We start from the raw sequence: 27610 nt of genomic DNA on the forward strand, positions 1-27610 counted from the left end.
AATGGTGTGGCCTGTATATAACAACAAATAGATTGATCTCATTTTTTATATTCAGGGATTTCCACATGTAATTTTTATTTAGTGTTAATGCATCATGCAGAACAGATCTGTAGCATGTGTCTAGCCTGGGAGATGTTAATGCGTTTATGGATGCAGAATTCTCTTTTGAATGAAATCACACAACAAATAAATGAGCTAGTTTCATCCCTGGAGTAAGAGGGGTCAGCAGAGTTACAGCAGGGATAAATTTGGCTTGATCTGCCCAAAGAAGGGTGGCACATCATTCTCAAAAAATAGTCAGCAGGGATGTACACACAGGCCTGATTCACTTTAGTGTTACTGCAGATTTATAATGGCGTAACTCCATTGGTTTCATGGGAGTTAGATTTGAGCATTGCAGGGATGAATCAGGTCCATGTTTTCCAGAGAAACTGGTTAATGGGTTCTTCCCTTTTTGTGGTGTTATTTCAGATAGATGGAAGCAGAAGAAACTTGGGAGTGCAGGAGGTTTTGCGTTCACATAATTCACAAATGGCAGAACAAGGTGACTGCTTGAGTGACTTGCTGCATTGTTTAATCATGCCACTGTTGTAATGCTCCTATCATCAAGTTGTTAAATAAATGCATTGGACTAAATTCAGCCCTGGCATAAGCAGATGCAACTCCACCAAAATAGCCTTACACAGTGGATAGAATTGGCTGTATGTGGTAGGTATTGATATAACAATCTTCCAGGGACTTACTGTTTATAGTGGACCCAAGAAAGCAGATAGACTTCAGTCAAGAGCAGGGGTGGGCAATAATTTTTGTAGCGGGGCCACTTCACCGAAGTTGGAAGTGGTCATGGGCTGGTTGTGGAAGGGGCAGGGCCTTAGTCAGAAAGGTGGGGTGGGTCTCAGCCGGAAGGGATGGTTCCCCCTAAGCACTGCATCTGTGTGTGGGGGGGGGGGGGCGTTCCCTTTGGTGCCGCATGTCCCTCTTGGGAGGGTGGAGACTTTGTGCTTCCCTGCCCCTGGGTCTTGATTGGCCTCGGGAGGGTGGAGTGGGGAGCCAGCAGGGCAGGCCGTAGGCCAGTTGAAATGGCTTGGTGGGCTGGATCTTTCCCACCACTGGTCAAGGGGTAAAAACAATGAGGATCTGTCTGACAAAGTGGGTTCCAGCCCATGAAAGCTTATGACAAATTCCTTAATTTTTAAGATGCCACAGGACTCCTCATTGTTTTTCATTGAAATAGATTAATGCAGCTATCCCTCTGAGACCAGTCAAGAGGGTGTTGGATTACTGCATGGAGGGAGAGAGAGAACCAAGAAAGGAGGTCACAGTTGATTAACTGAATTCATAATCAATGAGAGAGTCTACAAGGTGCCACAGGACAACAAAAATATATAGTATCATGAGCTTTTGTGGGTGAAACCCACATTCCAGCTTATTTACTCCATCAGATGAGCTGGAGTGTGGGTTTTACCCAGGAAACTCATGATACTATATATTTTTGTTAGTCTCTGAGAGTATGTCTACACTAGCCCCCTAGTTCGAACTAGGGAGGCTAATGTAGGCATTCGAAGTTACAAATGAAGACTGGGATTTAAATATCCCGGGCTTTATTTGCATGTTCCTGTCCGGTCGCCATTTTGAAATTCCACTAGCCCGAAGTAACTGCCCACGGCTACACGCAGCAGTGAAACGGTAATTCGAACTAAGTCCTTCGTTCAAATTAACTGTTACATCTCATTCCAGGAGGAGTAACAGTTAATTTGAACTAAGGACTTAGCCACGGGCAGTTACTTCGGGCTGGTGGAATTTCAAAATGGCGACCGGATGGGAAAATGCAAATAAAGCCTGGGATATTTAAATCCCGGGCTTCATTTGCAACTTCGAATGCCTACATTAGCCTCCCTAGTTCAAAAGAGGGGGCTAGTGTAGACATACCCAGAGGGTATGTCTACATTTGCTCTTTAGTTTGGACTAGGGATGCAAATATAGTTAACTGAAATCACAAATATCCTGCGCTTCATTAGCAAGATCTCACCCAGTATGCTAGTCCGAATCACAGCTGAAGTGCGCGCTGGGACACGGAAGTTCGAACCAAAGCCTTTGGTTCAAACTAACATTACTCCTCATTAGCGATTTTGGTCGCGTACATTTGCATCCCTAGTTTGAACTAGGGTGCAAATGTAGACCTACCTTAAGGTGCCACAGGACTACTCATTATTTTTAAAATTACAAACTAATGTTGCTACCCCTCTGAGACTTGAATTCATAAGGTGTTCTCATATTCAGTGGAAGAGATGTTGGATTTATTTTGTAAGGGTGCGTCTATACAGCAGGTCTTAACTCAATTTGCTGAGCTTATTTTGAGTTATGTCAATTGTGTAGCTTATTTCAAAATAGCTTATTTTGAAATTGGGAGCATCTACACAGTAATTATTTTGAAATAGAGCACTCTTCCTCCGACTTCCCTTACTCCTTGTACAATGAGGGTTAGAGAAGTCAGAGTAAGAGGTCCTCCAGCTTGACAGTATTTCAACATGATTTCGAAATAATTGCTTGTTTGTAGATAGGGACTAAGGGTATGTCTACACTAGCCCCCTAGTTCGAACTAGGGAGGCTAATGAGGGCGACCAAAATTGCAAATGAAGTGCGGGATTTAAATATCCCACATTTCATTAGCATGTTTCCTGGGCGGTCGCCATTTTGGAAATTGACTAGCCCGGAAGAGCTGCCTGCGTCTACACGCAGCAGAGAAGGGCGATTCTGAAATAAACCCCTTACTTCGAATTACCAGTTAAACCTCATGGGATTAGGTCAATTTCCAAAATGGTGACTGCCCGGGAACATGCTAATGAAGCGCAGGATATTTAAATCCCGCACTTCATTTGCCATTTCGGTCACCCTCATTAGCCTCCCTAGTTTGAGCTAGGGGGCTAGTGTAGACATACCCTAAGTTATTTTGAAATAATGTTGCTGTGTCGACATACCCTTAGAGACTAGTGTTACTATTTCTGCAGTGGTACTAGGCTTATTAATGGACGCTAGTGGCCTGATTTTTTTTTTTTTTCAGAATTGCTGAGCACTTCCAGGTACCAACCACTGACATCAACAGGAACTACAGGTGCACAGCACCTTTAGAAGTCAGGTCAGAAGAAAGGATTGTACTGTCCTATTCAGGGCTTGTTGGTGGCCTTGTTATCTTATTTTATTTCTACTGATCATCATGGTAACTGAGCACCTTCCACTGTAACTAAGAACTGCAGCCTTATTGTGGTAGGTCGTTCCACTGGGAAGCACCTCTAGAGTAGGAAGCTGTAAATTTGGCTGAGTGCTTCATTGTCAACACAATTGCTCCGGAAGAGGGCAGGTGCGCTGATGGGTTGAGAATGGAGAGTTACTGATGTAGGCAGTGGTCAGGTATGTGAAGATCTAAAGTCCAGGGCCTTAAAATGACACTGGAAGCAAATCAGGAGCCACTGGAAGGTGTAGTGGACTGTTTTGCTCAGGAAGTGGGCAAAATTGTATGAACGGAGATCTCTGCAGTACTTCTCTGCATCTGGAAGGCAGATACTATCATAGCTCATTCTGGCTAGCTCCTTTCCTCAAAGGGGAAAGGCATATTTTCCTTGGAAGTTGGCATGTAAAATCCCATTTAAAATGATATAATTTAACTGGTTATGTTTAACTGAGTAACTGGCCTGCTGGAGCAGCTTCCCGCCAACGGTATGATGTGCCCGGACAGGCTGGAGCAGCCTCCTGGGCATGGCATGGCATGGCACAGGTGGGGGCTGCTCCAGCCAAGCTGGGTGCTAGTTAACCAGTTACCCTGGTAAGCATGCTGGTAAGATAATGCCTACCAAGTAATCGGTTAACCCATTACATCCCTACTTGCACGTTGTAAATGGAATACTGCAGTTCTCATCACCGTTCCTACTTGGGTGACCAGGATTAGGAATGAACTTGGTTAGCCTCAAGATTGTGTGGTATTTTTGTGAACAGAAAGTGGGTCCTTCAAAGGAGGGAGAGGTTATTGTCTTGTTCAGCTCATCAAAGTGTCTTTTCCTTTCCCAAAAAACATCATTTCAGTCGTTTTCGGGCTCGCTTTGTGCCATCTACTCTTTGTGCCTGGATTCTTGTGATAATGTCTCTATGTCTGCAGAGGAGGAGATATGGAGTTGGGTGTCATCAGTAAATAGTAGCCAATGAAGTAAGTGTGGGTGGGTGTGGGTGTGTCCAAAGGAGGTTCATATATATACCGAAGTAGAGGTGAAGTAGTACCGATCTGTGTAGTAACCACACAAAGAAGAGCCTGCAGGGATGAGAAGCAGATGTCCATTGCGTCTCTCAGGGGCCCGCCTGAGAGGAATGCAACAAAACATCTTAGTGCTTGCATTATACAAATCCAGCTATATTTGTCATTTCTACAGTGTATTGTGACAGACGCCATGTTTTACGTGCAGTGATCCGCACTTTGGTATAACTCCATGGTATGAAAAGTGTGATCTGTATGTTGGCTGTGGTTGATTTTATTGCCAGCCTATTTGATACATGCTTACATACTCTCTCCCTCCATGGAATGCATGCATATGTATGCATGCACACGTGTATGTGCACACAGGGTGCAATTCTCGAGCTACAGTGCCAGAAATAGGGGGAAAATTAATTGCCTGAGACTGGTTCTAGGAAATCAGCTGTGTATTGTCTGTCTTTGATTTTTTTTTTTAGGTTGCACAGAATCTGTGCCCTCAGCCTTTGTTTCTTACACTTACTGTAACAATGGCCATGCTGGGTCAGACCAGTGATCCTCTAGAACAGTATCCTCCTTCCGATAGTCTCCAATACCAGATTTTTCAGAAGGAATGAATAGAGCAAGGCAATTATCTAGTGACAGGGAATGGATCATCTGTTCCCAGTTTCTGGCAGTTAAAGGCATTTGAGTGATATATCCTTCAAGATGCCTTTAAAGAAGCAATAATGCCACATGGTGGTTCACACCAATGGATTATTTATATAACAGAGAATAGAGATTGGGGCAGTCGTAAGTTTTGTATTAACTGAAAGATGGTATCCTCTTCTAACTTTGCTGCAGGAAGAAGCATAAACTCTAATACCGTGCAGCATGAGCTTTTTAATTTTAGACTTGGGAAAATTCAATGGTAGGTTCTGCCTTTGCAGTGAAGCACCCAAAAAAATTTGGTACACTCAAGAAACTAACTACAAGTAATGATAAATGTTGATGTCACAAATATTTCAAGCCAGCCGTGGTTGCTGTATATCATGTAAATATCATTTATTTATTATTAATTAGCACCTGTTACTGTAGTAAGTAGGGTCTTGATATAAAGCCAATTGAAGTCAATGGTCTTTTCCAGTTACAGTAGCAGATGGGGAAAAATAAACATGTCCGAGTCATTCAAACATGTTACAGGTAAAATGTGATTTGTTTGGCAAGTAGTATGTCTCCTGCTCACAGACTACAAACAGATCCTGTCCATGCCTTCTTATTTAATTTAATCTGAATTAAAAATAAATCAGTTTGCACACATTTGTTTTGCGGGGCTAATCAGTGAGTGCAATAACACTTATATGAATCCAGTGACGGTTGAGAGAATTTACCCTCCCTCCAAAAAATAAGACCATTTAATTTATGGCCGAACTCTTACTCATGCTGGCGGGCACAGGAATAGAACAACAGCAAAAATGTTCAAGTTCTAACTTTTTTAAATATGCAAAATATTTGGTTTGTTTCTAACCGACTGGAATTAATGGTTGGTTATTCTGTCGTAAAACAACATTTATGCCTTGTATTGGATATTTGTAATCTAGACTGTGCTTTTAAAGAATCTTGGGCAGGAGTGGGCAATAATTTTTGATGGGGGGGGGGCACTCCAAGACTTTGGCAAGTGTTCAAGGGCCTCACTCTTCCATGGTATTAATGGAGGAGGTGCGGGGTCTGGCTTGGAGATTGGGAGCAGAAGGGAGCTTGGGGTAAGGGATTGGGGTGCAGGAAGGAGTTTGGGTGAAGGAGGCAGCTCTGACCTAGGCCAGGGGATGGGGTGGGGTGCAGGGTTTTGGAATGTAACCTAGGGCAGGAGAGAGTTGTTACCTAGCAGAGGGGACTGCAGTACAGGAGATTGGGTTGTAACCTAGGATACAAAGGGATTGTGATCTGGGGCAGGAGATTGGGGTGCCAGATCTGGGTGGGGGGTATGGGTGCAGGAGGGGGGCAGAGGGTTTGGGTATATTCGGGAGGGGGGGCAGAAGTTGGGGAAAGGAGGGGCTGGGGTGCCAGAGGCAGGCTCTGTCCAGGAGACTTACCAGTCAGCAGCCCAACCAGCCTGTTACCTGCAGAGCTAAATGCTTGCAGATCTTTAAAAAATTCTTATCCTACCTGCCTGCCTCACATCTGCACAAATTGCACTGCCATGTGATTGTGTGAATAACAGCCAGAAGGGGTGTGTGTAGTGCTTCATGTGATGCCTGTTATTCAAATAGGCAGCTCCTATTGTCCAGTTTTTGGCCAGAAGCTGGCCAATAGGATTGAGCTGGGGGCGGGAGTTACGCCTAAAGCCTTCCTCCCCCCTGGGATCACAGTTTGAAGAGAAACGGCCCCACAGCCGCTTTTCTGAGCAGTCTGTGACGCTGCGGGACAAGCAGGGGAGCCTGACTGGAGCTCTCCACTGCATCTGCGGGCCAGATCCGATGTCTTGGTGGGCTGAACCCAGCCCATGGGCCGTATTTTGTCCAGGCCAGATCTTGGGCCATGTCCTGCTCTAGGCAAATCCCATTTGTGTCTGGCCAGTCCGAGTGTCAACAGAATAAGTTATGTAAGGACTAACACATTTTGTCCACGATTTTTTTTTTTTGTCAGTGATTAAGACATCTTCTAAAATAAGACAGTCAGTGAGTACACATGGTAATATAAACCAGGCAGTTTACAAATAAATCTAGAAGTTTTTTAATTCTCTCTATTAGTTCTTTCAATCTGTGGAATTTGAATGATGCTCATCTACATTGAATACTTATCCAGAAAGCAGTGAAATCATAGTTATAGATTTATACTGGATGATAGAAACCAGATATTAATAATGTTCATTTTATATGGTTCACTTAAACATAAAACTGCAACATAAAATTTGTCTTGTAAACTTATACCAGTTTCTAGCAGCTGTCTTCCAGAATTGGCACTGAGAAGATTCATTCCAGATGTAAAGCTAACATGGCGATTGGTTAGATTTAAGGGTTTTAAAGCACCTTTCTAAAGATTATTAATTTATAGAAGGTCTGACTCTGCATTTCATTAGCTTCACTGGGAATTTTGGATGCATAAGGAATACAGAATGTCAGATTTTTTTCTGCATAACTAAATGGTAATAAATCAGTTTGTCTTTCCTATTTATTCCTTTCATTATCAAAGCCTTTAATATTTTTTTTTTGCCTTCTTTTTGGTCCACTTTTGAAGATGGCAACCTGCATTCCTTCTTGCTTACGAAGCCATGATGATTTCATTGAGGTTATATAATTGGTATCAATGACTGCATTTGCCCAAAATTGTACATCTTGGTATTCCATGCTTAATCAAATGCTTCAGCAGGCTTTTAATCCTACACTCAGAGAAATTTCAGTTTATTGGCTAATGATAGCAGTTGCTCATTGAAGGCGGGAAAGAAGCATGCTCTGCCAACTTACGCCTCCCAGATTTTATGATTCATGTATGATCTCTTTAAATTGTGGATGGATGGAACATCAGGCTCCACTGAGCACCACAGTTTGGGAGGCCCCAGTCTCCCTCCTGTAACTGTCAGAATGAGGGATTCTTTTTACGTCCGTGTTCCCTGTAAATTGAGTGCTTGGGTGGCCACTCAGGAGAGATTCAAATGCTTCCCACCTGATCAGAAGAGCACCCACAGTGGGCAGCATATGTTTCTAATGCTGGTGCACATCTGCACATTCCTTGGTGCACATGACAAAATTTATTCCACCCCAGATGGAAACAATTAGAGGGAATGCTGCTTTATATAAAGCATTACGGTGTTAGAACTACACCAGTGAAGCTGCAGTGCTTTAGTGAGGATACTACTACACCAATAGGGTTGTTTCTCCTGTTGGTGTAATGAATGTACTTCCCCCAGGACGCAGGAGCTATCTCAATGGGATAGCACCTTTGACATGGTGCTGCCTACATGGAGGGACGTATAGGTCAGTATGACTTCACCATTTGGAGGTATGGATTTTTCACACCCCTGAGTGACACAGCTATACTGACAGTTCTGTATTGTAAGCCAAGACTCTGAGTGTTTTCTAATGATTTCTCAGCAGACAGGCTGCAGTTATTTATTTCTGGCTGACTGATAGGTGGTCTCTTTTTTTTCCCCTCTTTTCTTTGTGGACCTTGCTAATATTTTCTCGTTTCCCATTGAATTCTTACAGCACCACTGCACAGTACAGCATCTGTGTGCAGAATTAATGTTCTGCACAGAATTCTCTTTCCCCCTGAAGAACTGGTGCTGCTGGCTGCCACTAGGGGCTGCTGGCCCTACCAGAGCCCAGCTCACAAACAAAGGGCACTGTATGGAAGAGGAAGGGCAGGAGGTGTTGGAAGGCTCTGGACATCTGCAGTTCCTGGGACATTCTGTACAAAGGGGGTGGTAAACTTTATTGTATGTACAACCCTAGGACTCAGCATCAGGCTCTTTCTCCCTCTGCATCCCTGGACTCTGAGGGTGATCTCTGTGTGGATGTCTGGGTTCGGGGGCACTCGGTGGCTGGGCTCTAGGGGTAGTGGCTGTGGGTTTCTGAGCTAGGAATTACCCCACTGCTGGGTTGTGGGTTGTGTGTGCCCTGCAACACGGATGGAAAAGATTAGAGGTAGCATTGTTGTGGAGGCTACACTGTGCCTTTTAATTGGGGGTTGTAGAATATGTTGTCTTCTACAGCAAGTGTAATGAACGACTTTGGGTCAGGGTCCATTGACCCACAGGAAAATCAATCAGGGACCACACAGCAGGACAAAACAAAACAAAAAACACCAAACATTCACTGACCTGGCCTCCAGGTGAAAAGGAGGGGGAAAACCCTCACAAATGTGGGAGTGGGATGCAGGTCTGGGAAGGAGGAAGGGTGCAGGAGCAGGATGAAGGATCTGGGCAGGAGGATGCAGGAGTGAGGTGCTGGGTAAGGGAGAGAGCGTGCAGAGTTGGGGGTCTGGGCGGGAGAGGGGATGCTGGTGCAGGGCCTGGGGGAAAGGATTAGGGTGCACACCAGGTGCAATTTCGGGGGGCATAGATGTCTCCATGTGGCCCTGCAAGCTGCTCCATGTGACCCCCCCCCCCCCTCTCGGCCAGGCAGAGCCCCATGGGCCCAGTCCGGTTTGCTTTGATTGGATTTACAGCAGGGAACTTCCCTCCCCTCCCCTCCCCTCCTCTCGTCTCAACAGCAGGAAGCCAGTACTCCTGCTCCAGCCACGGTGCATCCTCACTCCGCTGCAAGGGTGGGAGCCCCATGCCCCAAGCCTTGCCACCCCGCGAACCATAGGTTCCCCCACCCCTGTTCTATAGAAAAATACCTGGGCCATTTTGCTGCCTCTTAGTGCTCCCCTTGATGTGTGACTTAGCACTCCCTTTCCTGCAGCCCAGTCCTTTCAAGGCATAATTTGCATACTGTGGAAAAATAAGGCAAAAGGCATGTTTTAAAATTCCTGCTGTTTGCAACTCTAGATGTCATCGAATCATAGGGTTATCACGTAATCAAATAGAAGGTGTTTGTGGGTAGGATTTGGCCTTTGTATTTTCAAGGAGATACAGAAATGAGCTTTTACATGCATAGCTTCAGCTCTAGTGTTTTCTTTTCTGGGCATATTAGTATTTAATAACTGTAATTTAGCAATTAACACAGTCTGAAATCTTGAGAAATTAGCTCGTTCTATGTATGTGAGAGTGAGCCTGACTTCCAGGACAAAACAAATTAGATAAAATGGCATGAAGTTGTTGTATGCTAATTACTTGGGGGAGGAGGGAGTCTGAAAAGAGGAACAAGTATTGTTGATTCTCTGACAACTGCAATAAATCAAAACCCCCCTCACCACTTGCATCTTTCTGCTCAAATGAATGGGCTGTAAATCCTCTTAATTAGCAAGCCAAAGAAAGCCAAATTTATTAAATGCATCATCACTGTATGAAAAAATGTAGAATTCATAAGGCTGACCTAGGTAGAAGAGTTCAATAGGAGTCCGTGAAGGATAGCATTCCTCATCCCCCCACCCCCTTTTCTTTTTGTAGTTTTAAGTCATTCACTTAATATTTTCTCAATGCTTAGTTTCAGATTAAGTAAGTACTTCTGGCTTTTTTTTTTTTTAACTCCATTTCTTAAAGACGTAGGTTAGAGTGGTCATTTTGCAATGCCTGGATGCCTCTGCTGTTAATGTCCTTTCTCATATTTATAATGTTTGTGAAATGAACATCCAGCTGAAGAAAGTGATTGACTTTGCACTATTTATGGCTTCAGCCAGTCATGTAGCCAGGTACTGTGAAAGCTACTCACACTTGAGTCTGGATCTGCAACATATTCTATCACGCTGTGAGGTGAGTTCTCATGGGGGCCTGGGCTCAGATGCTGAGATGGAAGCCAGATTCAAACAACATACAGTGTGTTCTGCCTCTGGCTTAGTGTCTCTGGGGGCAATATTCTGATATGTAGGGAAATAATTGAATCTTGCAATGTACTGGCTGTAGTACCTGTCATTTAATGGATTTTGTGTGTAACTGAGGTTAGTGATATCAGACCAGAGGATGTTTTTTCCTCTTGCTCAAGTGATAGAGGCCTGTGTCCTGTGTTTGGGGAGCAAGGACAAGAGTTCAAATCCCCACTTCCTGGCTGTGTGTGATGTGTAGTAAATCTGTTTTCCGTGTATGAGTAGACATGGAGTTTATGGGGGGTGACCAGTGGTGGATATGGTGTTTAATAGATGGCTGTTTCTAGATAAGGGTGTTCTTCTTGCATCAGGTATGTGTGCTCTGAGCGGTGCACATTTTGATAATGAAATTTCAGAGCTTTTGCTTGGTAGGGAGGAGACCAATGAACATGTGATCTCTTTCCAGTTTAATTTAATTAGTAAAGACTGTACTACCAGATAATTCATCCTGAGATGAAGACAGAGAAATGAAATAGAAAAGGAACAAGGCTAGCTAGCTGAGCTCTATTTCTGACTGGAGGCTAATCCTTTTGTTGTTCTTCTATCTCCTCCTTTTAGGGTTTCATCTAGACAGCAGCTCCTCCAGACGTGTCTTTCAAATGTTGCCTGATCCGAGGGATGTCAGTCACATATTTGGTGCCTTCATTCTTACTGAGAGTTAATTGTATCAGAAATAAGGAATAATGAAACTGAGATTATACAGAGATTTTTACATAAAGGAAGCAATTCCACAGCACTCTGAGGGTATGTCTACGCTGCCACCCTAGTTTGAACTAGGGTGGCTAATGTAGGCATTCAAACTTGCAAATGAAGCCCAGGATTTAAATATCCTGGGCTTTATTTGCATGTTCCCGGGTGCTGCCATTTTTAAATGCCCTGTAGTTCGAACTACCTGCCCGCGGTTACACGCGGCACAGACTAGGTAGTTTGAATTAAAGCTCCTAAACCAAACTACCGTTACTCCCCCTGCAATATCTTATTTCGAAATAACGCGTCTACACACACAATGCATTTCGAAATAGCATTTGTAGAGCTTTCATACTAGCAAGGTGGGGTAACTTATTGCCAAGGATGCAGTAAAAGGTGATTATAGAAAGGAAAAACAACCAACAGGAGTGTAAAAACTTAAGATAAAACAACTGGTCTCTAGAACACCAAAGATAGAGCAAATAATTGTAAGACATAAGATAAAAGGAGTCATCTCTCTGTTTTATCTTGCAATGCGTTCATCTCTCCTTATCCTGTTATGACCCCTTTCTTGGTCTGTTGAGCAACACAAACCTCTGGTATATATAACATATATCAACATTACATGTCCTTTAAATTGACCTGTGACCCATGGACTTAAATACAGCACACACAAAATTGTCCTATAGCCCTTGAAAATTCCTTAATGTGGTCTTTCAAGAAAGGGGGTGGCTGGTTTTTTTTTGTTTAGGTTGTTCTGACTGCTCAATACACTCAGCAGTACATGATTAAACCTGCTTGTCTTCCTACTGCTGGTATGTACTGTAATGCCAGTGATCTCTCTGGCTGAACATCAACCTCAAGAGATAATCAAGTGGAGGGAAATGTTTAAACATGTTTGCAATAAGTTTTTGAAACTGGACTGTCCAAGATTATCTTTCTAAGAATGCTGCATAGCCTAACTCAGATTTTTTTGGGAGCCGTGAGATAAATCACCGTCTGTCTAACCAATTTTAATATAGTATTTAGCTGTTAGTTTCTGCTGAATTCAAAACTCTTTGATTTGAATAAAGAGGCATCTGAATTTGAGTACGTTGTTATACTGCTGTAACTTGTGCATACTCATTGGTGGTACAGCATACATCTTTTTTAATATCCTGGATGAGGGGATGGATAGCACCCTCAGCAAATTTGCAGATAACAATAAACTAGGGGGAGAGGTAGATACGCTGGAGGGGAGGGATAGGGTCCAGAGTTTCCTTAACAAACTGGAGGATTGCGCCAAAAGAAATCTGAGGTTCAACAGGGACAAGTACAGAGTCCTGCACTTGGGACAGAAGAATCCCAAGCACTGTTACAGGCTGGGGACTGACAAGCTAAGCAACAGTTTGGCAGAAAAGGACCTGGGGAATACAGTGGATGAGAAGCTGGATATGGGTCAACAGTGTGCCCTTGTAGCCAAGAAAGTGAATGGAATACTAGGTTGCATTAGGAGGAGCATTGCCAACAGATCTAGAGAAGTGATTATTACCCTTTATTCGGCTCTGGAGCACATGACCTATGAGGAGAGGCTGAGGGATTTGGGTTTATTTAGTCTACAGAAGAGAAGAGTGAAGGGGGATTTGATAGCAGCCTTTATGGTCTCAAGTTGCACTGGGGGAGCCTAAGGATGGATATTAAAAAAAACTATTTCACTAGAAGGGTGGTGAAACACCGGAATGGGTTACCTAGGGAGGTGGTAGACTCTCCATCCTTAGAGTTTAAGTCCCGGCTTGACAAAGCCCTGGCTGGGGTGATTTAGTTAAGGTTAGTCCTGCTTATGGCAGGGGGCTGGACTCAATGACCTCCTGAGGTGTTTTCCAGCCCTGTGATTCTATGCCACCTTCTGATAGAAAATGTTTACTTGCTTTACCATAGAAGTTGTATAGACAGAGGTCATCTAGTTCATCCGTGGGTGCTAAGATAGGACCATATTACCCAGTCTGTCCCTAGCAGATGTTTATCTAACCTATTCTTAGAAACCGTCAATGACAGGTTACCAAGGGAGGTTGTAGAATATCCATTCCTGTTTATAACTATTCTTATGGTTAGACATTTTTCTTAATATCTAAGAATTAGTTTAGGTTTGCCTCAAAATAAGCCAAATACTCTTTAGCCTTCCCTATGTGGAAATGGAGAACACTCTTTGTAACAGGCCATAGCCTATTTGAAAACAGTTATCCCCTCTCAGGCTTCCTTTCTCAAGACTAAACAAGTTTTAAATCTTTCCTCAGAGGTCAGGTTTTCTAAATCAGTGGGTTTCAACCTTTTTTTTTTTTTTTTTTTTTTTTTTCTTTTCATGACCCGGTTGAAGAAAATTGTTGATGCCTGTGACCCAACATAATTTGACTAGAGTGTAGACTCTGGGGTGGGGCTGAGGATGAGTGCTTTGGGATGTGGGAGCGGGCTCTGGCTTTGTAGGGGAGGGACAGGACTGGGGGACAGGAGGGGCTTGCCTTGAGCTTTTCCTAGGCAGCAGTTCACTGGGAGTGCTAAGGCAAGTTTCCTGCCTCTTCTGGAAGTGTAGACCATGCAGCTCGCCAGCAGCAGGTTCCCAGCTAATGGGAGTGAGGAGCTAGTGTTCAGGGCAGGAGCAGTGGGCTGAGCCCTGTACATTCTCCCTCCACCTGCACCTAGGAGCCGGGCCTCCTGCTGGCTGCATCTAGGGTGCAGTACAGTCTGAAGTGCCAGAACAGGCAGGCAGCCTGCCTTAGCACCCCCCACTGGTCACCTGATCACCCTACAGCAATGAGACCCATGTGCCTGACATTCCATGGTCCTTAGTTTGAAAATCACTGCTCTAAACCTTTTATCGTTTTTGTGTCTCTTCTCTGGACTTTCTCCTGTTTGATCACATCTTTTTTTTTATTTTTTTTTCAAGTGTGGTGCCCATAAATGGACACCCGACTCCAGCTGACACCTCTGTAGTGTCAAATAGAGCAGGACAATTACCTTCCATGTTTTACTCCTGCTAATACATTCCAGAGTAATATTTAGGGTTTCACAACAGCATCACACAGCTGACTTATGTTCAATTTTTGATCCCCTATCACAGTAGCTCCTTACCTGCAGGACTGTAGCCAGTTGTTTCCCATTTTGCATTTGTGCATTGATTTCCCCGCCCCCTCCCCCCCCCCCCCAGTGAAGGAAACACAAACCTACACAATGCCCAAGCTGGGATCAGTGCAGACTTGAGGTGGGATAGGTAATTTTGTTGTTGAGTATGAATGAGAAGAGAATCAAGTACATTTTTAGAGAGGCTGAATATTTGGACTTGAGAAGTCTGGGAGTTGCACAAAAAACACACAAGGCTGAGGATCTAATTAGCCCCTTTTGGACAAGGTTCACATGTGGGGATGTTTGGGTGTGACTGAAACTGCATTTATAGACATGTGACCATCCAGAAAATGAGCAGAAATTATATTTCTTAGGGTAGGATAGTGATGTTGTGTGTTATGAGTGACCTGGGAGATGAGCTTGATGCTGCTGCTATGTGACAATTAAGCTTCAGACACTTCCAGGGGAGAACAGAAAGCTGAAAGCCCCACAAATAAGTGGTAAAATCAACTGCTGGCATACTATGCTACTGGATAGCTTTTATAGTACATTAAGGTCTTTTAGGAAAGCTTGCAATAGCCTAAGTGGAGTAAGCATTGTGAGCTATGTACAGGTTTGCTTATGAGTGTATGTATTTGTATGTAGAAAACTGCGTGGTGCAGCGTCAATTTCATGCCAAAAGCAGGGAAAGGCACCTTCGAAATGAGTTGTCCACATGAAACTGACTTTAAGTAGCTGTCCACTGTCCAATCTAGGCACTGGTGTACCGTTTGCAATCATGAAAACTCAGAATTGAGAAGAACAGCTGAGGCTTTCCAATCTCAAGTCAGGAAACTGTTTCCCCTCTCTGACTGGCCAAGAGCCACCATGGACAAAGCTAAGGGGAAAGGAGAGGAAAAAGCTTTTTTAAAAGCTGGCTTGGAACGGAGTTCTTCTTTTTGTTTTTGTCTTTATTCAGAACTTGGAAGACCGCTCAAATTGGGGTGCTGTCTGTGAACGCTGGATCCCTCCCTTAGCTAGGAGCTATGCTCAGCAGCTGTTCTGAGATCATAGAACTGGAAAGGACCTCAAGAGGTCATCGAGTCCAGTCCCCTGCCCTCACGGCAGGATCATAGGTAACTCTTACTAGACAAGGGATTTTGCTTCATATGAAAGTGTAAAGGCTGAAGTTGTATGTTCTGCTTTCTGTACAACTTGGGTGTGTTTGCTTTTACTTACTATTTCATCTAGGAATCTGTGGTTTTTCTTTTAAATACACTTTGCTTTTTTCCCAAGCAGATATCTGATGTGCAAACCGTGCGGCGTGGGCATGTCAAGGTGATGTGATAACTGTGGGGCTAGTTTCACACCTTCAAGGGTGATGAGCCAGAAGGGATCAAGCTGAGGGTCTGGTAATGAAGAAGATGGAGGAGGTTGTGTTTGGGGAAAACCCAGGTCTGAAAGAGCTGTTGGTGTCACCCTGCAAGATGTAACTAGGCTGGTGAGACAGGGTGAAACTGTACGCTTGTGGATAGGCTGCTGATGTCTGGGAATTGTGAACCATAGCTGCCCAGCACAAAGATCCCTGAAATTACAGGTGGGCAAAGACAGAACCCTTTGGTCATGTCTGCTGATGTGGATGGGGGAAAGCAAGGGGGGCAGCTTCCCCGGCACCCAGTGATTCAAAGGGGCCCAGGTCTCTCCACTGACACTGTTACTGCAGCAGTGGTTGGGGCCCCAGGCCCTTTAAAAAAACTCCGCATTAAGGCCGGGAGGGAACATGACACTCTGGGTTTTGCTGAGAGTTGCCTGCGAGCCGGCGTGGCCTCTCCCCATCTGTCTGAGATTCCGCCCTTTCCAGGAGCATGGAGCTGTCCCCTCTCCACCTTGCCCAGGGCTCCCCAGAGGCTGTCAGCTCCCCTGCCCTTAATGATCTGGGTGGACCCCAAACATCACACCGTACCATCAGGGAATTACCTCATTTGGTTCTACTAAATGAAGGTATTATGATGAAGTAAATAACTCTCAGGGTGGGATGGGGAGAAAAGGGTTTGTGTTGTTCACTTCCCTGTTGGATATCTTGGATTTTTTTTCCTTTGGGGTGGAGAGGGATTAGGCTGACGTGTGTTGCATTTTAGAATAACCAGGCGCTGGTATAATCAAATAGCTCATTAGCAGAGCCATAGAGGAGGATGTATTGCAGGCCACAGAAAGTTTGTTTATAGTGGCTGGAGTTGAGAGTAAAATGAGAAGATTAGAATTTTGAGGAATTGTGTTGGGCTGGGTGGAGGCTGTGATCTCTAGATCTCAATTCCGTGTCGATACAAGGAAGCTAAGGCAGGAAAGCCACGTAGGAGAAGAAATAACATGAGTCTGTCGTGATAAGTGTATGTGAGCCATGCTGAGAATATTGAAGAAAGCTGAGCAGAGAGCTTGTACCAGCCTTGTAGTCAAAAAAGGAAAACTGTTGAAAGGACTCTGAAGGGACTTTTGAAAGAGGTGCGAAGCACTGAAAGCATTTGGGATGGACAAGTGAGCAGATGGCTAATTGTCCTGGCATAAGAGAGGAGCAGTTTGGAGGAGAATAGGATGAAGGTGTGAAGTGCTTCAGGATCTTGTGAAAGAGATTGGAAGGACAGAAAGCTTGTGGGTAGTGCTTACCTGAAGTGATGTAGCTGACTTTAGTATCAAAATAAGGGGTCAGATTCACTAATACACTCTGGGCTGCTTTGTGCTTCTCTGTCAGCTGAAAGCAGCCATAAACCTGGATGAAGTGTCCAGTTAAATTAGCGATGTGAAATAGCCATAAACCCAGAGTGGCACCAAGCAGGTGAAGCATATCAGTGATTCTGGTCCATTGATTTCTTTGACCACAGGTGTGGAGGACAAATCTTATTGTGTTAGAGGCAAAAAAAGGTCTCGGAGCCCTTGAAATTGTGGGCAGATAGGCCAAATACTTTTCTGGTGTGAATTGACTCTGCTCCAGTGAAGCCAAGGGTATAGGATCTGCTTACACCAACAAAGATTTGGCCCATGTTAGCTAGCTTTCTCTAGAAAGGTCTAACCTAAAACCTCAGCTTTTTAATCTGTCAGTACTTATCTGGTCCCCATTATCTGAGTGCCTCACATTCTTTAATGTAGTTATCCACGCAACACCCCTGTGAAAAATCACAGTATTATTACCTTCATGTCTCAAATGCAGACCTGAGAGGCTAAGTGACTTGCCCAGGGTCACACCGGAAGTCTGGTGGCAGAAGACCGAATTGAACCCATATCTTTTTGAGTTCTGCATGAGATCCCTCAACTGCTGGACCAGCCATTCTCCTGCACATATGTCTGTACTGCCACCCTAGGATGTGTTTGCAACCCAAGTAGCCATACCAGAAATGGCTTTAAGCTTGGGTCCCAGAGCAACACACATGGGGCACTGTGGGATTCATTGTGGGCTAACCCAGCAAGTAATTACTCAGGGTTCCAGTCTGGCTTGTATCAGCCAATCTGTAGCATGCATTGTCACTACTCCAAGACTCCAACTAATTAGATTGCAGCTGCAGACGGTCTACACAAATTAGCTTGAACCAAAGCTTGTAATTGTGCTCTGGACCAGTGTTCCCTGTAAGCTGTGTACTTGTGTGGCCACTTGGGAGAGATTCCAATCCTGCCTGGCTGACTAGCAGAGTGCCCACTACTAGGTTTTCTATTTCTCCTGGTGGTGCACATTTGCCTATGCCTCAGTGAACGTAACAAAATTTTTTCCACATATGAAATGTACAAGGCTCCCATTGGAAACAGCTGTGCGGCACTGCCCTTTGAAGTACCCTTTCTCCCCCTTTGCTACCTCTATCTGATAGAAGCAGCAAGGGGGAGGATCAACTAGTCGGCTGACATTTACTTATTGGATAGTCAACAAGTCTTTAACATCCTTAATGTTGGATGGTGGAAAGGAGCTAACCCTGTGGAAGTTTGTTTTTGTAGCTGTGTTCATCCCATCATATTAGGAAGACAAGGTGGGTGAGTTAGTGTCTTTAATTAGGCAAACATCTGTTGTCTTTCACCAACAGAAATGGGTCCAAAAAAGGGTCACGTCACCCATCTTGTCTCTCTAAGGCTATGTCTACACTGTGATCATCTTCTACACGGGGCCAAATGTGGGAAAAACTTCCTCTTTCGGAAGATCCCTTATTCCTCAGAAAATGAGGAATACAGGGCTTCTGAAAGAACGTGCCCACTTTTTTTGGAAACTGTAATGTAGACATAGCCTCAGTGTTTGTAAGTAGATGAGGGGGAAGTTGAGGCAATGAAAAAGGGAACAGGTATCGCAGCAGAGGTTTGTTGCTGATGAGATGTTTATTCCTCTCTCCAGTGATGATTATTTTCAAACAGCAAAAGCCAATTCATGTGAGACTAAAATATGAACTCCTGGTATTAATAGCAGTCTTGTAATTCTGTTGCCTACTTCTGCCAAGAAAGCTCTTTTAGCTGTTTTATTTCAGTTCAGACAAAAATGTGTGAAAAGCAGAGAGGCTGCAGGCCTATGACTCAAACCTGTAATTTCAGAGTAGAAGGGGAAAGGAGATAGGCATTCTCCGCCCCACGGACAACAAAAAAAAGTCAACCAGGAAAGAATAGGAGGCTTTTTTCCTTGAATGCCCTGCCATGTCCTCATTCAGGATGCATAGAGTTGAACTTCCAAGGGCAATGACTCTTTTTAGTGGCAATGCTTCTAGAAAAGCTAATTCAGGAAGACGGAAGGACCCAGTCACCTGGAAGAATTTGTGATAGGCCTGGGAATCCACACAGACTGAACAGACTGTTAATTGATAGACATAGTTTGCCTGTTCTGAAATGCAGAGTTGTTGACTCGAGTCCCACGACTTGAACTCGAGTCCAACTTAAGTCGCCTCGGTGACTCGACTTGAGACTCAACTTGGGTTCATTGTGACTTGAGACTTGCTAATTTTGTTAAATCGACTTGGTGAAAAAATTGTCTGAAAATGCTGATATTGATGGCTTGTACAAAAGTGACTTGACATTTTTTTAAACTAAGACTTGAGACTCGACTTGAGACTTGAACTGTAGTGACTTGAGACTTGACTTGGCCTTGACAATGACGACTTGAAGATAACACTGCTGAAATGTGATGTTTCCCTGTCGGATCAGGATCTCAGCTCAGTGGTTCACCACCAGATCCTGCTCCCCTTGAAATGGTGCTCAGCAACAGATCTGCATCACATAGTTCCCCTGAGAAAGGAGTCTTCAAACCTTGTACCAGCAGAAAACAAATCTTGTTTGAAGCTGGCTGTTTTTCTTGTCTTTCAGTGGAATAAAATATATGCGCAGTAGTAATAGTCCCCTGAAGAGACAGGTCTGTTAAGTCACTGGGATAACTGGTGTAAATGGAAGCAAAATATGGCTTGTATTGTTGAAGCAGATGTATCCTCTCTGCTTTGTTGCCTGGAAACACACATTGCGTAATGTGCCAAATACCCTTTTTAAAGTTTTAAACTCGAGATCATTATAATTAGATTTTAAAGTCTGAGGTTAAACTAATAGGAGTGAAAGGAGGCGGTCATATTACCTTCCCCTTCAGAGCCTGGCCCAGCTGCACAAACAAGGCTCTGAAAGCACTGAACAAAAGCGTGTCCTCATTCAGTCTCTGGAGTCTGGAAGCCGTAGTGATGGGCTGGACGCATCAGAAATGTGTAGCTAGAACTTGGAACCCCTCTGATGCCAACATTTGAGAACTTGTTTTTAAACTATGCAATATTTTAAAACACTTGAAACGCTCGAATTATGAGTTTAGTCTTGGTGAGCTTAGTTCAGGGGTAGGCAAAAGGGCCTCCGTGGGCCACATCCGGCCCGCCAAGCAGGTGGATCCAGCCCATGGAAGGCCTGCTGCTCCCTCACCCCCAGGCCTTAAATGGCCTGGGAGCAAGGGAGCACGCGAAGCCTCCTCCCACCCTGCCAGGAGCACATGGCGCTTTGAAGCCGCATGTTGCTTGCAGGGCAGGGAGAGCAGAGGAGGCTTCATGTGCTCCCCCGCCCCCAGGCCAATCAGGGCCTGTGGGCGGGGGAGCCACATGAAGCTTCCTTCGCTCTGCCCTGGCCCTGCGAGGAGCCGGCGGCACTTCAAAGTGCCACATGCTCCTCACAGGGCGGGAGGAGGCTTCTCACGCTCCCCTGCCTCCCAGACCCTGATTGGCCTGGGGGTGGAGGAGCATGCCAAGCCCCTTCCAGGGCATAGGTGCCCAGTGGGAAGGGGGGGCAAAGGGGATCCCTCACCCTGAGACCAATCATGGTCTGAGGGTGGTGTAGTCACGCCCCTTCCTGTTTAGGCCCTGCCCTTTCCGGTGGGGGCCACTTCAAAAGTTACTGCCCATCCCTGGCGTAGTGGCTGGTCCTGTTTGTTGGTCAGGCAGGACCCTGCAGATTTTAAAAGCAATAAGTCAAGGGAAGCAATTTCTTAACACAAAGAAATTGTGTTTAAAAATATATTTTAAAATCTTTGCATAATTTGCTAAAACCAAAGCAGGCTTCCCCAAGGATACTGGATTTACATGCCTCAAAACCTTAAGGAGTATTGATGTAGCAGACATGACAACCATCACTCATTCTACTCTCTGTGTAAACATAATTGCACAACATGTCATTGTGTTGAGACTAGAGCTGATTGGGAATTTTTCAGTCAAATTGTTTAATCGGAACACGCTGATTTGCCAAAATGGAGACTTCATGGGAATGTGTGTGGAGAATAACTGCTTGGTTCTTGGATGCAATTCCTTACTTTAGCCGAACGGGGACTTGAACTTGGTCTCCTACATTCCAGGTGACTGCCCTGATTGGGCTATTGGCTGGTCTGAACACTTTCATTCTCCACATCCCCTCTTGATCAGAAATAGGAAACTTTAAAATGCTATCACAGGACGGACATTCATTTCCTGCCCATTCTCCATTCTGTGTTTAGGAGGGGAAATGATACAACTAGAGTGGAGGGAGCTGAGGGTGTGTGGAGTGGATAGAAAAGTAAATGCATTTGATCTGGAACTACTAAATGAGTTCTGTGGTCTGCTCTGATGGCACCCTCATGCTTATGGGTGAGGTTACAGGGCAGGCAAGGTAAGGGTCAGAATGCTGGGCAGGCAGAAATCTGAGTTGCCGGGGGCGGGGGAGAGATCTGAAAACACATTATTATTTCCCAATGAATCCTATGTCACTTGTCACCTCCCACAACTGATTTGATGAGTTTCCTAGATGCAGGGGAGTTAACCTCAGGTCTAGCCCCTCCACCTATCCCTCTCCCCCTTGTGAATTGTCCTAACGTTCTTGATTAGCCTTATTCATGCTACTGGATTTGCTCATAGGGGGTAATGATGTTTTGCAGGATTAGGTCCTAAATATGGAACTGCAGGAAGGGGAGCAGAGGGGGGATGATCCTGGAGGAAATCCCTTCCAATTCTTCTCATTCCTCTGAAGTCCCTCCTCTCCCCAAAGTAATCTGAATTAACTGTTTCATTAGGATCTTATCCTACAGACTAGCCAATTAGCCCGTCATAAGATGGGATTTTCAGGTCTCTCCTCCACGTCTGTCTTCTCTCCTGAGCCTCCGGTCTTTCGCTCTGTCTCTCTCTCTCTCTCTCTCTGTCTTCCTACTGCTTCCCCCCCCAGCTCTCCTCCACTTCCTGCCTCTCTCTCTCTTTCTCTTCTCCTCCCCCTCCTGCCTCTCATTCAGGGGACCACGGAGCCCAAATGGCCGTTTGGGCTCCACACTCCCTGTGCTGCAGGGGGGCACGGATCCCAAACGGTCGCTTGTGCCACTTACTCCCACGTGGCGGCCTGGCTGAACAGCGCAGAAGTCAGCGGAGCCCCCCATGGCAGGAGGCGAAGGGGGACGGGGCGGTGATGTTCATGGCCAGGGGGCGGGGTCTGGAGCCCCTGTCATGCCGCACATCACTGCCCCGCCCTCCCTTTGCCTCCCTCCATGGCGTTTGGCTGACTTCTGCGCCAATCAGCCGGGCCGCCACGGCAGAGCAAGCATCCGTTTGGGCTACCCCGTGGCGGCCCGGCTGACTGGCGCAGAAGTCAGCCAAACGCCATGGCGGGAGGTGAAGGGGGGCGGGGCGGTGACGTACATGGCCAGGCCCCACCCCCTGGCCATGTACGTCACTGCTCCGCCCCTCTTCCCCTCTCGCCATGGCGCTCGGTTGACTTCTGCTCCAGTCAGCCGGGCCACCGCGGGGGAGCAAGTGATGCAAGCGGCCATTTGGGCCCCGCACTCCCCATGCAGCACGGGCCCTCCAGAGGGAACAGCCAGCATTTCAGCGTTACAGACTCACAGACATTGGGCTACTATATATATGACTAGCCAATTAGCCCATCATAAGACGGGATTTTCAGGTCTTCTTTCCTGAGTGCGCTCTCTCTCTCTCTCTCTCTCTCTCTCTTCCTACTGCCTCCCCCCCCCCCAGCTCTCCTCTGCCTCCTCTCTCTCCGTCTCTTTCTTTCTCTTCTCCCCCTCCTGCCTCTCACTCTCCCTTTCTCTTCTCCTCCTCCTCCTGCCTCTCTCTCCCCTCTGTCTCTCCCCGCCCTCCCTTCCACATCCCCTTCCCTCCCACCATGGTGCTTGGCTGAGTGCTGCCTGCTCATCTGGACTGCCGCGAGGGAGGGGGGCGGGGCGGTGACATACACGGCCAGGGGACGTGGCCGTGTACGTCAGCGTGACAGGCGCACAAGACACTGGGCTACTATATATATGATGAGTGCATGATGGATGGGCTGATGGATGCTCATCAAATTAACCATGACTTGCTGTTTGTTTTTGGAACTGCTGAATTTTTAATGTGCTATCACAGCCCCGTTTTTGTACAGAAGGAACCTGGTTTCCATTTTTCAGCACTTGAAGACAAGACCACAGACAAGAGTAACGTTAATTACATTTTAAGATACCAAAAAAACAGCAAAACACGCAGCATTGTCAAGATGGCAAAATAAGAGGTACTGTGTCTGCTCACAATAAATAGGTGGCACTGGGTCCTTGTGTTTAAAATTTTGTTCTTAGCCCTGATAGCTATGATATGACTGTTTGTTTATACAGTAAAACTCCAGTGGTCTGGCATCCAATGGTCTGGCACTCCTGATAATCCGGCACCATCTGGAACCTGGAAGTGCTCCAGGCAGCCGGACAATTGGAGCTGCTCTGCCCCAGACGTCCCCGAGTCAGCCGCTGGTCAGTTTCAGCAGCGGCTGACTTGGGGACGCCTGGGGCAGAGCAGCTGGGGTGTTGACGAGTTGGTCCCGCAGTGCTGCCCCCTCCATTCCCCCACCCCACCCCAGACCCCTCATAGACCCCCCTTCTAATAGTCCGGCATATCTGATAATCCAGCACTCCCTGGGTCCTAAAGGTGCCGGATTATCATAAGTTTACTGTAATAGGATCAGACATGAGTCATGGGAGCTAATGTATTCCTTTGAACATGCTGACAAGTCCTAAATGTTTGGCTTTACCCAGACTTGCTTCCTAGATTTAGTTTTGTAACTGATGGATTTTATCCAAGGAAGTTGAGCTCAGCATCTGGTTTATCAAGAAAGTCCTGGCTTTAACCATCTTTTTCAGCTTGGCTAACTGAATCCCAGAGACTGGCCATTGTTAGTCCACATCAGTGTCATAATCATGAGCCATGAAATCTGCCCATCTATTGTTCCCTTTGAGTAATAAAGGGTTGCGTTAGTTTAGACCTGTTTAATTTTCTGGCTGCACCAGTTGCAGTGTGGCTATGTGAGCGCCACTGTCTGTTTCTAAACTTGTACTGCGCTGTTCATCTTCCATGGGCCACTTCAGGATATTTATCCCAAGGTCTCTGTCAAAAGAGAGCCAAGCCCAGAGTACAAGACTTATTCTACTGAAGGCTGAAGAAGGAAAAAAGCAGCCATCTGTCTGCAAGTAGCAATATTGGCAAACATTTCTCCTATACTCTGTGTTTAAGCATATGTATTTTTAACCCACATCCCAGCATGTTTTTTCAAAACACACTGACATTGAGCTTTCCAGGTTAGCATGAGATATGTCATATTGTCTGTTTATTAAACACATTAGTGTTCAGTGATTTTCATTGCTATTGATGAAACTGTATACAAGCTCTAGAAGTAACTACTTATATCCTACAATGAGCTTTTCAGTTAGGTTCAAGGCTTTTTTTTGCTGCTTAAGTTTTGCCTAATTAATTCCTATGATTTAAATCAGTGCATATCTGGACTAGCTCTGTTGACTTGAATGCTTGTTGGATGGGGGAAGCAATTGGAAGAAATCAGTTCAGTACCTCTCTTTAGTGAGGCATCGCTGTCATTACTTTCTAAGGTTTCATTATCTGGGGTTCTTGGTGGAGCTCATTAGTGCAGCACTTTTTCCATTGGGAAGCACCTTTAAACCATTCAGAAATTGCAGCTTGGGCAGCCTGTTGGTTAAACTCTTGATGTTTCCTAAGAGCACATTATGTCTTTGCTTGGTGATCCGCACTGGGTGACGTGTAGGCTGGTTTTGATTATTAAAGTCCAAAATACTTTTGATCCAAGCTGCTTGAGATGTGCACTTCCCGTTGTGTGTTTCTGCAACAATCATCTGAGGCACTCAGGATAAATGAAAGCAAAGCAAAGAGTACTGCACTGAGCTTGGAGAGGGTAAAATAGGGCCCAGCTGGGAGCACCCTTTGGAACCAAGAACTGTGTAAAGGAGGCCCTTCCCCAACCCCTCACCATGTGGCAAGGGCAGGGGAGGATGATGGCTGCGGATTGGAACTAGATGGTAACAGCTCCTTTCCTTTTTCTTTCCATCAGAGGCCTCACCCCAGTTTTTTTATGTGTACATTTTGTGGTGCTAACCAAATCGTGTTCTACACTGATGTGGCAGAGCACTATCAGCGGTAGGCAGTGTTCCCTGTAAGCCAAGTGCTTAGGCAGCCACCCATGAGAGATTCAAATGCTGCCCAACTGATTAATGGAGTGCCCACAGTCAGCAGCCTGTTTCTGATGGTAGTGCACATCCACACATGCCTTGGTGCACATAACAAAATTTATTCCATACATGGATGGAAAAATTAGAGGGAACATTTGGCAGTCGATCCTTGACTTGGAAGCAGGCTTTCCTCCTTGTTCCTCCAGTGCCAGGGTTTGATGATGCTTGGGTCACCCCACTAGCCCTGCTTGCTTTCCAAGGGAGGGGATGGGATAGAGGCAATGTCTTCAGGCATGGATTGAGAGGATGGGTTGGTTAATGCTTTTTGGGCTTGGGAGCAGATTTTGGGAGGTTTTCAAAGGGTATGGGTGCCTGTCTGTGTAGGTGCATGTGCTCTTCGCTGTAATATTTGAGCACACTCGTGAATGTTCTCCATCTTTCGGTTTTATTAAAAAGCGTATGTTTCTGTAAGTCCTGTAGTGAGCCTAGGGTCTGAGTAGAGGAGTTGCATTTAAACCAGTGCAACTGTGTGAGGAGAGGTCAGAGGAGAGGTCAGAGGAGAGGAGAGGAGAGGAGAGGAGAGGAGAGGAGAACCTGGAGCGATAGCTTGTGTTCTCTTTTAAGTAAGGCCATTATTGGTGAGACTTTTGCATAGAACCACAGTGCTTGTGGAAGGCTCAGACCATGCTGCATTGTTACAGGGTTCATCTGTGGGCGGGCTCATAGCAAGTGTCTAGAACCATCATTCAGCACCCAGCCTTAGCACTTTTCTCTGCCTTTCCAGCAACGTGGTGATGTACTGCAGCCGATAGTGTTCTTACCGTCGGAACAGCATTCAAGTGCTGTAGCTGTAGCTGTGCTTTGCTTGCTGTTTCTAGGAAAACAATTACTGGGTGAAGAAGGATATTTCCTGCTTGCTTATTAAATTAGCATTTCATTGCTATGATGACTTGCCATTACATAGCATATTTCTTTCAAACAGATGCTACTGTTTGCTCTTCTTAGGGATTATTTCATTCACCATTGATCTGAAGTCACCTGTAGGGTAAGACATGACTCAGCAAGGCACAAGTTAGTGCCACAGTGAGAAATAACATTTCCAGTTGAAAATGCCACAGAAACGTTATTAAGTACTCGATGAGAATTCTGACATCCACTTAGGGTCAACATCCCATGCTCTGGGAACAGAGCGCTCTAGGACACTAAATGGCTATTGCACATTTCACATGAAAGGCAACAGTCTCAGTAATTCCTTAACACTGTATTAGGGCTCTGATTCTTTATTGACTCAGACTGGAAGAGTGCTGCCTACTAAGCCACGAATACAATTTCCTACAGCTACTGGGGGTGGGGGTGGTTTTTTTTTTTTTTTTTTTTAATCTCTTGTCCAAATACTCCATGCATCTAGTCCTGGGGCTAGATAGCGGGGGGAAGGGCAAAGGAGGCAGTTGTCTTGGGGCCCAGGGTCTCTATTGCAGCTTTAAATCACCACCCGAGCTCAGTGCAGTCTGGGCGGCACTTAGGACTGGCTGTGGGAGGTGTGGTGTGATCTGGGAGGGGCTGAGAACTGGCTGCCCCATCCCTTCCATCGAAGGGCTAGCCCCTTTCAGAGGGCCTGGAGCTGAGTTCCTTCCTCCCCTCCCGCAACATCTACACTGCAATGCTATTTTGGGATGCCAGAGTATCCAAAATAGCTATTCCATGTCTTAACAGCAAGCCCGTTATTTTGGATTCGCTCTTCCGACGTCCCTGTAAACCTCATTCCACGAGGAGTAAGGGATGTTTCAGAATAGCGGGTTATTTTGAAATTTGGTGCTGTGTAGACCGCACCAAATTACAAAATAAGCTATTTCGAAATAAGATACACAATTTGCATAGCTCAAATTGTGTATCGTATTTTGAACTACAGTGCAGTGTAGATGTAGCCAAGCTGTCTGGGGCCTGGGGAAGTCCTGTTGACACCACAGCTGGCTGCAGAACTACTCAGTTACTGCCTAGGCGGAAGTATCTTGTTATGTTGCATTCATTCTAATTTATACCGTTCACAAGCTATTCACATGTCCCTTGGACAGTGCTAGCTTATATTAAATAAGGAATTTTGCACTAAAACCTACAGTAAAGACGCTCATATTGCAGCTGCGTTTTACACAGCACACTTTAATTAAAGCTGTCCCAAACCCCCGAAGATTTGTACGGCTATAAGGAAAGTTAAAACATTCCCT

General features: G+C 45.4%; 1 protein-coding gene across 2 annotated transcripts in view; it reads left to right on the top strand.

Annotated features, from left to right (window-relative positions):
* The window catches only part of ASPNAT (aspartate N-acetyltransferase), a 54704-nt gene that overhangs the window by 17895 nt on the left and 9199 nt on the right, over window positions 1-27610 (top strand). The window lies entirely within an intron of this gene.

This window comes from Pelodiscus sinensis, chromosome 4 (assembly GCF_052426305.1).
Source record: "Pelodiscus sinensis isolate ZL-2025 chromosome 4, ASM5242630v1, whole genome shotgun sequence".
NCBI lineage: Eukaryota > Metazoa > Chordata > Testudines > Trionychidae > Pelodiscus > Pelodiscus sinensis.